Source organism: Microtus pennsylvanicus, chromosome 6 (assembly GCF_037038515.1).
Source record: "Microtus pennsylvanicus isolate mMicPen1 chromosome 6, mMicPen1.hap1, whole genome shotgun sequence".
In the NCBI taxonomy this organism is placed as follows: Eukaryota; Metazoa; Chordata; class Mammalia; order Rodentia; family Cricetidae; genus Microtus; species Microtus pennsylvanicus.
Window position 1 is genome coordinate 52,171,786 of NC_134584.1, and position 12,744 is coordinate 52,184,529.

Sequence of the window (12,744 nt, forward strand, 5' to 3'; positions counted from 1 at the left end):
TCAGCTTGTGGTTGTGCGTTCCAGTTCCTATTCATGGTGTGCTGAGACTGAGCCATCTCTGCATATAGCTCTGCTTCAGTGTAATTGGTCCCCTGTAGATGGGCATTCTGACGACATTTAGAGCTTTATATCTACAAGCAGCTATACACCTGGCTTTCAGGATTCTATCTGTAGAAGCAGTTATGCATCTAGCGATGTTTTACCTAAGGTTCAGTGCATTTTTGATGTAGGTGGGTCTTCTGTCTATCTGTTGCTTTCATTGGTTAATTAATAAAAAAACTGCTTGGCCTGATAAGTCAGAACATAGGTAGGTGGGGAAGACAGAACAGAATTCTGGGAGAAAGAAAGCTGAGTCAAGCAGACGCTATAGCTCTCCTCTCCAAGACGGACGCAGGTTAAGATCCTTCCTGGTAAGGCACCACCTCTTGTGCTACACAGATTATTAGAAATAGGTTAATCAAGAAGTAAAAATTAGCCAGTAAGAGACTAGAGCTAATGGGCCAAGCAGTGTTGAAAAGAATACAGTTTGTGTGTTGTTACTTGGGTAAAGCTAGCCGTGCGGGAGCCGGGCAGTGGGAAGTAGCCCGCAGTTCCCCTTTTTACACATTTTGAGAGCTTGTCAACATGGGTCCTGGAAAATGGGTCTTTTCTCCCACTGCAAAGACTCTGCCTCTCGTCCCTGAGGCTCCTTCTTCTGACACTGAAATGACAGTAGCAGTTTCTGTGAAACCTCCTTGCGTGCACATGTGTGCACACCCGCACTCCTCCCCCGCCCCAGTATTTAATATTTTACAGAGCTCTAGATACTATATATGAGGCAGGTAAAGCTGGTATCCAGTTCTGCACACACTGACACCTGGGTGACAGTTTCGGTGACATGTCCAAAGTCACACAATTAGTGGCAAATTTGGCCTGAGTTCAGGTCACCAGCTTTAGAAGTGCCTGTTTTCATGCAGTGCAGGAATAATATCTTATGTTTTATAAACATGGAACGTGTCCTTGTTCACTTTGGTATTAACTTTGCACAAAACGTCTCTTGTACTTGGTAACTGCGTGCCGAGTGAATGAGTTGTCGTTGGCTGCTGATTTGTAGAACTTTTAAGGTAACATGGAGGTAGCTTTCTTCTCGCTAAGAGATCCAACTCAAACAGAGTTTTCTGCAAGTTATTCTCGCTGCCTGTTGATCATTCTGGCCTGCAAGCATGCACACAGAAAGAATATTGTATAAATAATAAGTAAATAAATATATTTAAAAAAAAGAGAAATTGAAACGGTGTCTCAATTCACCATTAGTCCTCAAGGGGGCAGTGTTACTTAGAAAACCGTGAGAAGCTGTCCTGCCTTCAATCTCTTTGAATTTATGCTCTCAAGGAATAACCACAGTCCCTTCGGAAGGAACTTAAGCTTTTTGCTAGTTACTATGCTGACCAGATAGATTTAAACAATAGTCATTAGTGAATTATAACTAGAAATATGGAAATAAATTTAACCAAGGCTCCATTTAAAAAGATTAAGCTGTTCAACCCTGTAGAAAAATGGGAAGAGCATGGGGTCGCTAACCTTGGGGAAGTCCCAACTCTGTGGACATCAGCTTCCACATCTGTGAGATGGGGCAGACATGGCCTCCCCTTCAGGCTTGCTGGGAGGAGGGGCGTGGTGACACACAGAAAACTTCACTGTTTTTTGTCTGAGCTTTTTCTTATGTGATTACTAACATCTGGTTTTCTTGGGTAAGAGTTAAATTCAAATTTATTTTTATATTAATATAAAGGAGTGTGCGTGTGTATTGTTTGTGTATTGAGTTCAGAGTTTCACACCTGCTAGGCTGAACTATTTACCCAGGTTTGTGACTATTTCCTGAATAAATGAGGCACACAAAATGGCAGAATAAGACTTAGGTAGATTGAACTCAGAACCTTGGAAGGTACATTAGGTATGGTTTGCAGATGAGAAGAAAGAAAGAGGGTGGCTCTCACTAGGTCACTGAGGCTCTGGTGGGACATTTGATGGCATGTGTCTGTGTTATTTTTCCCAACACTCTGACTTCAAGAGATCTATGGGAGAGAGCTACTTGTTGGTTCCTGGCCACTTAGCCCTGAAATAATCACACAAAACTATACTAATTAAATCACTGTTTGGCCCATTAGCTCCAGCTTCTTATTGGCTAACTCTTACATCTTAATTTAACCCCTTTCTATTAATCTGTGTATCATCACGTGGCTGTGCCTTACCAGCAAAGATTCCAACTGGCATTAGTCTCTGGCGGCTCCATGGCTTCTCCGCCTTCCTCCTTCCATGCTATAGGCCAAGCCAGTTTTCTTTATTCATTAACCAATAAAATCAACACATAGACAGAAGGACCTCCCACACCAAAGAGAAGAAATTGAAGGGGCGCAGGAAGGCTTATTTGGCTCCTGGTTTCAGAGAACTCACTTTACCGCAGAGGAGAGGACATGATACTGCAGCAGAGTCGATGGCAGCAGAGTGTGCAGGGGAGCCCTCACATCATGTCTGGCCAAGACACAGAGCCCATGAGCCTGGAACTGGAGGCATAGCCTTCAAGGCTCACCCAGTGACCCACTTCCAGCAGCTAGGGCCCCACATCAAATTTCAATAACCTCATAAAACGATGCCAGCAGCTGGGGACCAAGTGTCAAAACACATGAGCCTTTGGAGGTGTTTCAGATTTAAACCATAATGAAATTGTTGTCATCTTCAAATATATTTATAAATAAAGACTTCCCCTATTCAAACTAACCGTATTAGCTTGGAATATACGACAGCTTTATTGACCAAAGGTTAGAAATAATAAGGTAGGTTAATTTAATGAGGTTGGCAATTTCCTATAAGCATCACTATAAGGCATTATCTTTTCTAAATCAGTGTTTTGGAGCATCATACAGTGTCATTGGCTTCATCATGGTGTCTTTGTACATATACTGTTACACATTGTTCTCCTTTATTCCCCTCCCTGCCTCTGTCTGGTTTCCCCAGTTAACGCCCCTTCTTATAGTCCATTACTCTCTCTACTTCCTACCTTTCTTGAGACTCTTCCTCCCTTTTCCTGGCCCCATTTCTAGCTTTGTGACCTGTACAATAAGAGATATAATCTTGACAAAGTAATACAAAAATTAAAAGTTCATGAGCTAAAAGCAATTTTCTCATAGGAAAGAAAGGGAAACCAGTGGCCAGTTTTTTTTTTTTTATCTTTTGGTAGATGTAGAATGAAATTTCTCCTGACCAAAAGACAAAACAAAACAAAAACAAACAAACAAAAAACACCCCCCCAAATAAAAAACAGCAAAGAACAAAATATACACTGTACAGTAAAATTATAATAAAATATATTAATTTCCTTATTAACTTTTTATTTTGCTCTGTTTTCCGAGACAGGGTTTCTCTGTAAAACAGTTTTGGCTGTTTTGGAACTCACTTTGTAGACCAGGCTGTCCTCAAACTCACAGAGATTCACCTGTCTCTGCCTGCTGAGTGCCGGGATTAAAGGCGTGCACCACCACCGGGCCTCCTTATTAACTTTCACAGATACTCTGCATTATACACATGCTTTGTTATGGTAAGGTCATCACGCTTGAACAGAGCCCAGTGGCTCTATTTACTTAACTTACAACTGTGGAACAAGGTCATTGACACAGGAAAAGTAAGTCACCATTAATGATAGCAAACTCTGTGGTCAACTCTTAGAGAAGAATGTGGATAGTTCTGCTCTGAGATGAAGTGTAAAAATGAACAGATCTAGCTGGGTCGTGGTGGCACAGGCCTTTAATCTCAGCACTTGGGCAGCAGAAGCAGTTCGAGGCCAGCCTGGTCTATGGAGAGAGTTCCAGGGCAGCCAGGGCTACCCAGAGAAACTCTGTCTTAGAAAATAAACAAACAAGAACAAATCCGGAAGATTACAGACAATAAATCAAGAGAGTCAAGCACTAACAGTGAGCTGGATAAGGAACTGCTCTTGCCAATGTACATATTACCTGTTTGATCTTCTCAAAAACTCCACAGGAAGGTCATGTGACTAACTTCACAATCATTCCATTTGTGCAAACATGTATTCTACACTGCACAGGTTAAGAAAAGTTAAACACCACAAGACAAAACTATATGCAGAGGAAAATTAAACAATTTATAAGACTATGTGGCAAAACTTTATGCAAATGAAGCTAAGAAACTGGATGACACGGGTGCTTTTCATGTGTAAGTGTGTGGTGTGTGTTTGCATGTGTGTGTTGTGTGTTTGCATGTGTGTGGGTGCATTTGCATGTGTGTTCACGTGGAAGCTCAAGGCTGATACGGGGACTCTTCCTCCATAGCTCTTCCGCTGTATCCATTGAGGCATGGTCTAGTGGTTAAACCCAGAATTCGCCCATGAGGCTCGTTTCTCTTGCTAACTCACACTAGGGCTCCCATCCCCCGTCTCAGCATTCTAGGTGAGATGTAGGTGAGCTGCCACACCCGTCTGGTACTCATGGGGCTTATGGGAATTAGAACTCCAGTTTTCTTGCTAGAGTGGCAAGTTCTTTAACCACTGAGCCACCTAACCAACTAACCTTTCTCTCTCTCTCTCTCTCTCTCTCTCTCTCTCTCTCTCTCTCTCTCTCACACACACACACACACACACACACACACACACTACATACACACATATGTGCAAGTAGTAGTACCTGCCTTGGGTAGCTTGTAGACTGAATGATGAAGGATTGCTAGGAAACCTCTAAGCATCTTTATTATTCCTATAACTATATAACTATATATATAACTATAACTATATAATGCATGTGAGCGTGTGTGTGTGTGTGTATGTACAGCTAGAATTTGAATACAAACCCCTAGATTCCAAAGAAGTAGGAAATTGAGACAGACCATTGACTAGGGGTTAGTTGTTGGGAAGGTAACATAAGAAATTATGGATGTAAGGTTTTTTTTTCCTGAAGAAGGAGTAATTAAATTTTTTTAAACTAAAATATCATTATAAAATTTACCCCTTTCTTTTTTTCTCTCTAACCTTTGTCCTACCTTCTTCCTTCTAACACTCCTATGTCCCTGTCCACTCCTTCTCAAATTCATGGCCTCTTTTTCTTGGATTACACATATACTCTCTCTCTCTCTCTCTCTCTCTCTCTATATATATATATATATATATATATATATATATATACACACACACACACACACACACACACATATATATATAAATATGTAAATAAAACCTGTTCAGTCCTTATGTTATGATGAACAAACCAAGTGATGAATGGACGCTTGAAAGAAATCCCACACTAGCTCGCAAATGAGAAATAGATAGTTATTTATTTAGGGGTAAACTCACAAATAAGAATTCTCTGCTTGAATGGTGAACAGAGATTGAATCCCACAATCCAACAATCCGAACGAACAGTCAGTGAAAAGGAGGAAGAAAAAATAGTGGATGCAGACTCTGCATTCGCGTATATAGTATAAGAGGCCAGGCCCCAGCAGGCGGGTAACCACAAGCTGCAAGTCTTCCTACAGAAATGTTACTTGTCTATATATAATTTTGGGGACTTGGTATTGGATAAACAATTAGGGAGCTCAACCCTGGGAGAAACTAATTCTCCTTCTCTCAGCAGTCTTTAGCTACCTGTATTTTTTCATCATTTTTTTTTATTTATTAAAAATTTCCACCTCCTCCCACCCTCCCATTTCCCTCCCCCTCCCCCTTGCTCTCCAGTCCAAAGAGAAGTCAGGGTGCCCTGCCCTGTGGGAAGTCCAAGGCCCTCCTCACTCCATCCAGGTCTAGAAAGGTGAACATCCAAACAGACTGGGCTCCCAAAAAGCCAGTACATGGCAGTAGAATCAAAACCCGGTGTCATTATCATTGGCTTCTCAGTCCGCCCCCATTGTCAGCCACGTTCAGAGAGTCGGGTTTGATCACATGCTCGTTTATAATAGTAACATGGTGTAGTTAGTTACCCATGCATTTCTTTATGACCAGTTCAGGAGATAAGGACGTAGGTTGTCTGGACCCACCCAGGAAAAGCTGAAGTAAGGGCAAAGGGAACGATGGCTCTTTTAACCAGTAGTGGACATGGGCTGCATGGTGACAGGGTCCGAAGGAGCCTCATGTCCAGAGTATGACACCCAGCCAGAATAAACGTTTGCTCTTGAGAGCTGAATTCTGAGGGGCGAATACCTGACTTGGGGCTAACAGCAGTGGCAGAGGGAGGCAGCTGCTCTGTGGAAAACTAGATAAAAGGGAAAGCTTCAAGCACAGATGATTTTAGAGTCTTCAATCCGTATGTATTTTTATTTTGAAGCCATTTTTGTCTGCTGAACAAACCTCGCCAAGGACAGTGAGGTTTCAGACAGCCTGTCCTGACGTTAACAACTTTGATAGCCACGGCAGGATGGTCAAAACCAGCAGTCAATCTTGGCCTAATGCTGTTCACTCACACATACTGGTTCTTCTAGTCCATTCTGCCCTGTCCTTTCTCAGTTCTAGGATCCAGTCCAGCATCCTTCATTAGATTTAACTTTCATGTTTCCTTAGCACCCCTGCAATGTGTGGCTTCCCAGTTCCCAGCGCCCGGGAACCTGTGACTTTTGATGACTACTGGTCAATTATTTTGTAGAATGTCTGTCAGTTTGGGATTGTCTGATGTTTTCTCTCCATTAGATTCCGGCTATGTGTTTTTGGCAGTACTATCCTGTTGATGACGATATTTTCAGCCACTCATTTTAGCCTCTGCTGATCTTGCCAACAGCAGAGAATGCAGTGGAGTTCAAATAAAAATGGTCATGTCTTCATTGTTGGAATTCTTTCTAGACAGAAGTTGTCTCTGCTCCGTTCATCCCTGAGTATAGACTTAAGATAGTTTGTTTATCCTAAAGGTAACATTCTGTGTCTCCATGATGTTGCCCTTGTTTTGCCTTCCTTCTTCTTGTTTTGTTAAAGCACTCTTCCCTTGCTGGTATCATACTATGTTTCTGGCCCAATTTGCAATTTTTCCTACTTCAGCCCTAGAGCCAAAGAATTCTCTTTGTGTTAGAGAGTGATGTTGGACTTCAGGATGTGAGTCCTGGAAACACATTCGGCCTCTAATAGGATCATTGCTCTAGCTCTGTAGATCCTCTAATGGGCAGAAGTAGGACATGCGTGTTAGCACACGTTTCTGTTGGAGGAGGCCGCTTGCTTGCCCTGGCTTCCCAGAGCTGAAATAATCACACAGAAACTGTATTAATTAAATCACTGCTTGGCCCATTAGCTCTAGCTTCTTATTGGCTAACTCTTACATATTAATTTAGCCCATCTCCATTAATCTGTGTATTGCCACATGGCTGTGGCTTACCAGGTAAAGTTCCCAGCATCTGTCTCCAGTGGGCTACATGGCTTCTTTCTCGCTCTGCCTCTTTTCTCCCAGCATGTCATTTAGTTTTCCCCACCTACCTAAGTTCTGCCCTGCTATAGGTTCAAAGCTGTTTTTTTATTCATTAATGGTAATCACAGCATACAGAGGGAAATTCCACATCACATATCTGTGTTCATTTCTGTCCATTCTGCTCATGTGGAAGCCTAAGTATCCAGAGCTCCGTGGCTTCCTTCCACTTCTTCCAAGTCCATGTGGTATTTCAGAACTTATTTGCAACTTCTCTCTCCACCCTTGGGACAGACTGTGCTACAAATATTCACGTGTGTGTGTGTGTGTGTGTGTGTGTGTGTGTGTGTGTGTGTTTCACTATGTACCCTTGACTGTCCTGAAGCTCAGTTTATAGATTAGGGTAGCCTTGAACTCACAGAGGTCCGCCTGCTGGAGTGTTGGAATTAAAGGTGTGAGCCACCACACCTGGTACCTACCAGGAATGTTTTTAAAAAGTTATTGATGTTTGTAGCCTGTGAGTCCAGCTCCCAGGACTGTACCCAGGGTAGCAAGAAGAATGTCTTCTCAGAGCAGCGAGGAACCTAGGAAATTTTCTTCTCTATCTGAGGGCTAGACTTTTTCTATCTGAGGGCAAAAAAAGAAACACACACTTTCTGATGGTAACTTAAGAGAAAAGGAACAAGCACACGCTTTCCTGATGGTAGCCTTCATCTTAAAAAAACCCTTTCTGAAAATCTCTCCATCTCCAAACCATTACATCCCTTTACATACAGCCCCATCACACTTCTCTCTCTGCCTCTCCTACTTTTCCCTTTGCACATTCAGCTACGTGTCCCTTTCAACACACACACATACACATACTACACACATACACACACATACACGCACACACATATACACACATACATGCACACACACATACATGCATACACATACATACACACATATACACATACACACATACACGCATACACACATACACATATACACACATACACATATACACGCATACAGACATATACATATACACACATGCACACACATACACACATATACACATACACACATACACACATACACGCATACACACATATACATACATACACACATACACGCATACACACATATACACACACATACACACAATACACAATACACACATACATGTGTACACGCACACATACACAAATGAACACACATGAACACACACGCATACACACACACACACACACACACACACCTCACCTTTCTCTCCTACTTCTCCTTTTACATCTCCCCCTTCAACAAAGTCTCAGGACAAATATGAAGCACATTTTCAGAGTCACACAGCACTTCTTGAGCAAACAGAGCCATACGGATCACACAGTTTCTCTCAGGCTAGAGAGGGCGCGCTGACCAGGCATGGTGAGTAAAGTAGGCGCGTATCTCTGAGAGGTTGGGGTTCCCAGACAGAGAGTGACACTGAAATCAGGACTAGAACAATAGACAGCTGGCTGGCTGAACATTGAAGTTGGGAGTCTGTGCAGAAAGTTCACTGCTGAGAAAGCTATGTTTGCTAAAGTTGCTTCATGCCTGACCTTGAATCAGCAATAAACACCTGGGATATTGACCGTGTGTATTTGTCTCCAGGGGCAACCAGTTTGTTTTGAATTTGTTCTGAAGTCTAAAATCAGCTAAATGTGTAAAAGGCTATCTTTGTTTGTCCCAATATTCTTTCTATTCATCAGAATTTCACACTTAGGTAGAAATCATCTTCCTGACCACCCACAGCCGTATGTGTGCCCAGTAGATGGAATACAGACATGAGATAAACACACAAGCAGGGAGAAAAATACTCATAGCTGTTATTTTATTTTGGGAGGACTCATGGTAGCACATGAGAGGATTATAGGCAGAAGCAACTGGATTCAGAATCAGTAACTAGAATAGGTTCACTGTTGTAGAATATTAGTTAAAGATATGTTACGTTTGTTTATACTGTGGAACATTTGCTTAATGATGCTTAAAGTCTAGACACTAGGACCAGTATCCAGACTTATCCCTGGACTGTTCCAGGAGAGCCCCACCCAGTAAGCAGGCAGGGATCTTGAGATATGCACTCAAAGATGATTGGAAACTCTGCCATGCCACTTATGAAATCTTGGGGGTTCTCATAGGCAGTGTCTCTTATGTCCTTGCAGGAATTATTCCTACATGGCAGTATTTTCTTTAAAAATTAGATTTATTTGTCATCTATAAGTCTTTTGCTCAAATATGTCTGTGCATCAAGTGCAAGTCTGGTGATCCTCTGGAACTGAAGTGATGGACAAATGTAAGCTTCTGTGTGGGCTGGGAGTTGAACCTGGGTCCTCTGCAAAGACGAGTGCTCTTAACCACTAAGCTATTTCTCCAGCCGAGAAGTATCTCAAAAACAACCCTGGTTTTTCATTATGCACTTTCATACATGCGAGCTATTGTACTTTATACTCCCTCATCCTCCCCTGCCCGCTGCTGGTGCTCCCCTTCCCCCCAGTGGCTCTCTCTTCTACTTTCATGTCACATTAATTCTGTTCCCATCTTTCCCCTTCATCCCCTCCCCCTTGAGCTCTCCCCCCACTCATAGCACCCTTTCTACTTTCATGACCCCCTACAAATTTAAGTCTAGATTCTGCGTCTGAGAGAAAGCCCGTGGTATCTGTCCTCTGAGGATGGCTCATTTTGCTTAACATAATGCTACCCTCCCCTATTCTGTCCCCTTTCCTCAGACCGTCATGATTTCTTTTTTCTCTATGGCTGGAAAATGTTCCATGTTTCCTTTACCCATTTGTGTGTGGATTTTGTTTAATGCTATGTCCTGAAGGAAGGCACCTGAGTGGAAGAACCAGCTCCCATGCCTGTTCCGGCTGCACAGGCACTGGGGAAAATGACTCATTGGTTTTTATTTCCCCCGGGGGAAGAATTCAAAGGTGCAAATGTTCTAAACCCAGGATACTTATCTGAAAGAGGAGCGCAGATGCACAAATGAAAAGAACCAACAGAGTAAACTAAAGCACTCACTGTGACCAAAACATGTGAGCCAGGGGCTTCCACGCTGGAAGATTCTGGTCCATGGGGTCACAGGGTCTACAAAGCGAGACATCTGACAGGAAGTGCTGTGGACCAGAGTTAACTGCAAAGGCTCCATAAGGCTCCCTCTTAGGAACAGTGACTTACGACTGACTCCAATGTCAACAGTTTCATATTTTCATCTCAGGCCATGTGATGCTTATTTAATAAAAAAATAAATTACTGTATCATTCATGAGAATTAAGTGATTGTCCAAATTATACTTGTTATGGCTTCCAAGAAATAACAGGTGGTTAGCTTGTACCCCAAAAGCCCTGAAAAATAACGGACAGTCGGATGGATCTGAGCAAATGGACATTTTTTAAAACTTTTTCACAAATTCATACATGTATATGCTGTATCACGATCACCTCACCCCTGCTACCCTTCCTTATCCACCCTGCTGTGGGGTGGTCTTTCTGTACACTGTGAATATATGTTGCTCTCATTGGTTGATAAATAAAGCTATTTTGGTCTATGGCAAGGCAGGATAGAGTCAGGTGGGAAATGCAAGCAGAGATACAGAAGAAGGGCAGAGTCTGAGTGACACCATCCACTCGCCCAGTTAACAACATTCCAGCAGACTGGTAATGCCACAGCCACATGGCAATACTCAGATTAGTAGAAATGGGTTAGTTTAAACATAAGTGCTAGTCAGTAGTAAGCCTGAGCCATTGGCCGAACATTTATAATCAGTGGTTATTTTAAAAGCAGCTGTGGGACCGGGCAGGACGAAAAGCCTCTGTTTATATCCCCCACTCCTGCTGATCCCCTCTTCTCGCCCAGCCTCTCTCAGACTCATTTAGGTAGGTGCAGCTGCTGTGTGATCATAATTACCGTGGCCCTGACATGTCCAGGGAGAAGTAGGTCATAGCTCTTTTTCTGATTCTTCATCTCTGGCAACCTTATTTCTCTTCTGAGATGTTCTCTCGGACGTGGAGGGGGACATGGGACATTATTTTGGAGTAAAGGACTGGGTGTTTCTTTTGTTTCTAATTATTTATTTTTACTTGATATGTGTGAATGTTGCGCCTGCATGTATGTATGTGTACCACATGTGTGCCCGCTGCCCATGGAGGCCAGGAGTGTTGGATCCCCTGGAACGGGCATTACAGACAGTTGTGAGCTGTAATGTAGGTGCTGGGACTTGAACCTGGGTTCTCTGAAAGAGCAACAAGCAAACAACCTTTGAACTGTCTCTCCTGCCCAATTTGGGTGTTCCTAAGACCTTCCCATGCCTTTGTGGCTGCCCCTTTTTCCTTCACTGAACACTTACTGTAGATGCCTCACACCTGAGATGCTGAGCATAGAAGCTTTTACAAAGGAGGACAGAACCCAGCTCCCCCACCAACCAACCCTTCCTTTTAGAGAGACATGCCTACACAGTGGACAAATGGCACCAATCCCTTTTCCTGCAGTTAGGGGTGCAGATTCGGATGGCACCGTCCCACAGGACACATTAACTCCCGGAGAAACAATGGCACTTCAGTGCCAACAGAAAGGCAAATATGTGTTTGGCACGAGCCATGGTGCTTTCCCACTCGGGGCTTTCATCTTGCGCTGTGCTGTTTGCTTATGATCTGTACACTTTGTCATGCAGCGGGCAACAAAGGTGAAAGACGTTCTGCAGGCAAGGGTTTTATACAATGTCTTCCTGCTCTTTCCAGACACTCTCCCCTCAGCTTCTTATTGCAGCTTGTGTTGGATACAGTTTCACCTGTCTTTAAGAATGATGAAAACGTTGAGTCTGAAGGGGAATACATCTTTTCCATGTTAAGGAAGATCATTGTATCGCTGACTCCTCAGCTGGAGGAAAAGAACATAGGTCTCTTAGGAATGTAGCAAACAATGCAAAGGCATCTGCAGGTTTTTGAGACACTGGGCCCGATACAAGATGTTCCTTCTTTCCCCAGATGCCAGAGACAAAGCATAGGTCTTTTCTATTAGATGAGGGACAGAGTGGTGATTAAGACCAACATTGTTTATTCAATGAACAGTTAGCACCTTAGGGACTGCTCCACCAAGGGAGACAGAGGCAGAGATGGTTCTCTGGATGCTGGACAACAAGCCTGAGGACCAAGGAAGCACAGAGTAGAGGGAAGGGCTACTAATGACATCTATCCTAATTGGGCGTGGATGGGTAGGTGGAGGAGCTTCTGCTGGGAGGAGGCTGAGAAGATTGTCAGAAAAACGTTTGAGCTCGCAGTGTTGTTTCTAGAACTTGTGTTGGCTGAGCAGAAGAGGAGGTGGGGGAGCTAGGGTTGGTGGTGGAGCCAGATGGATCAGGATAGCA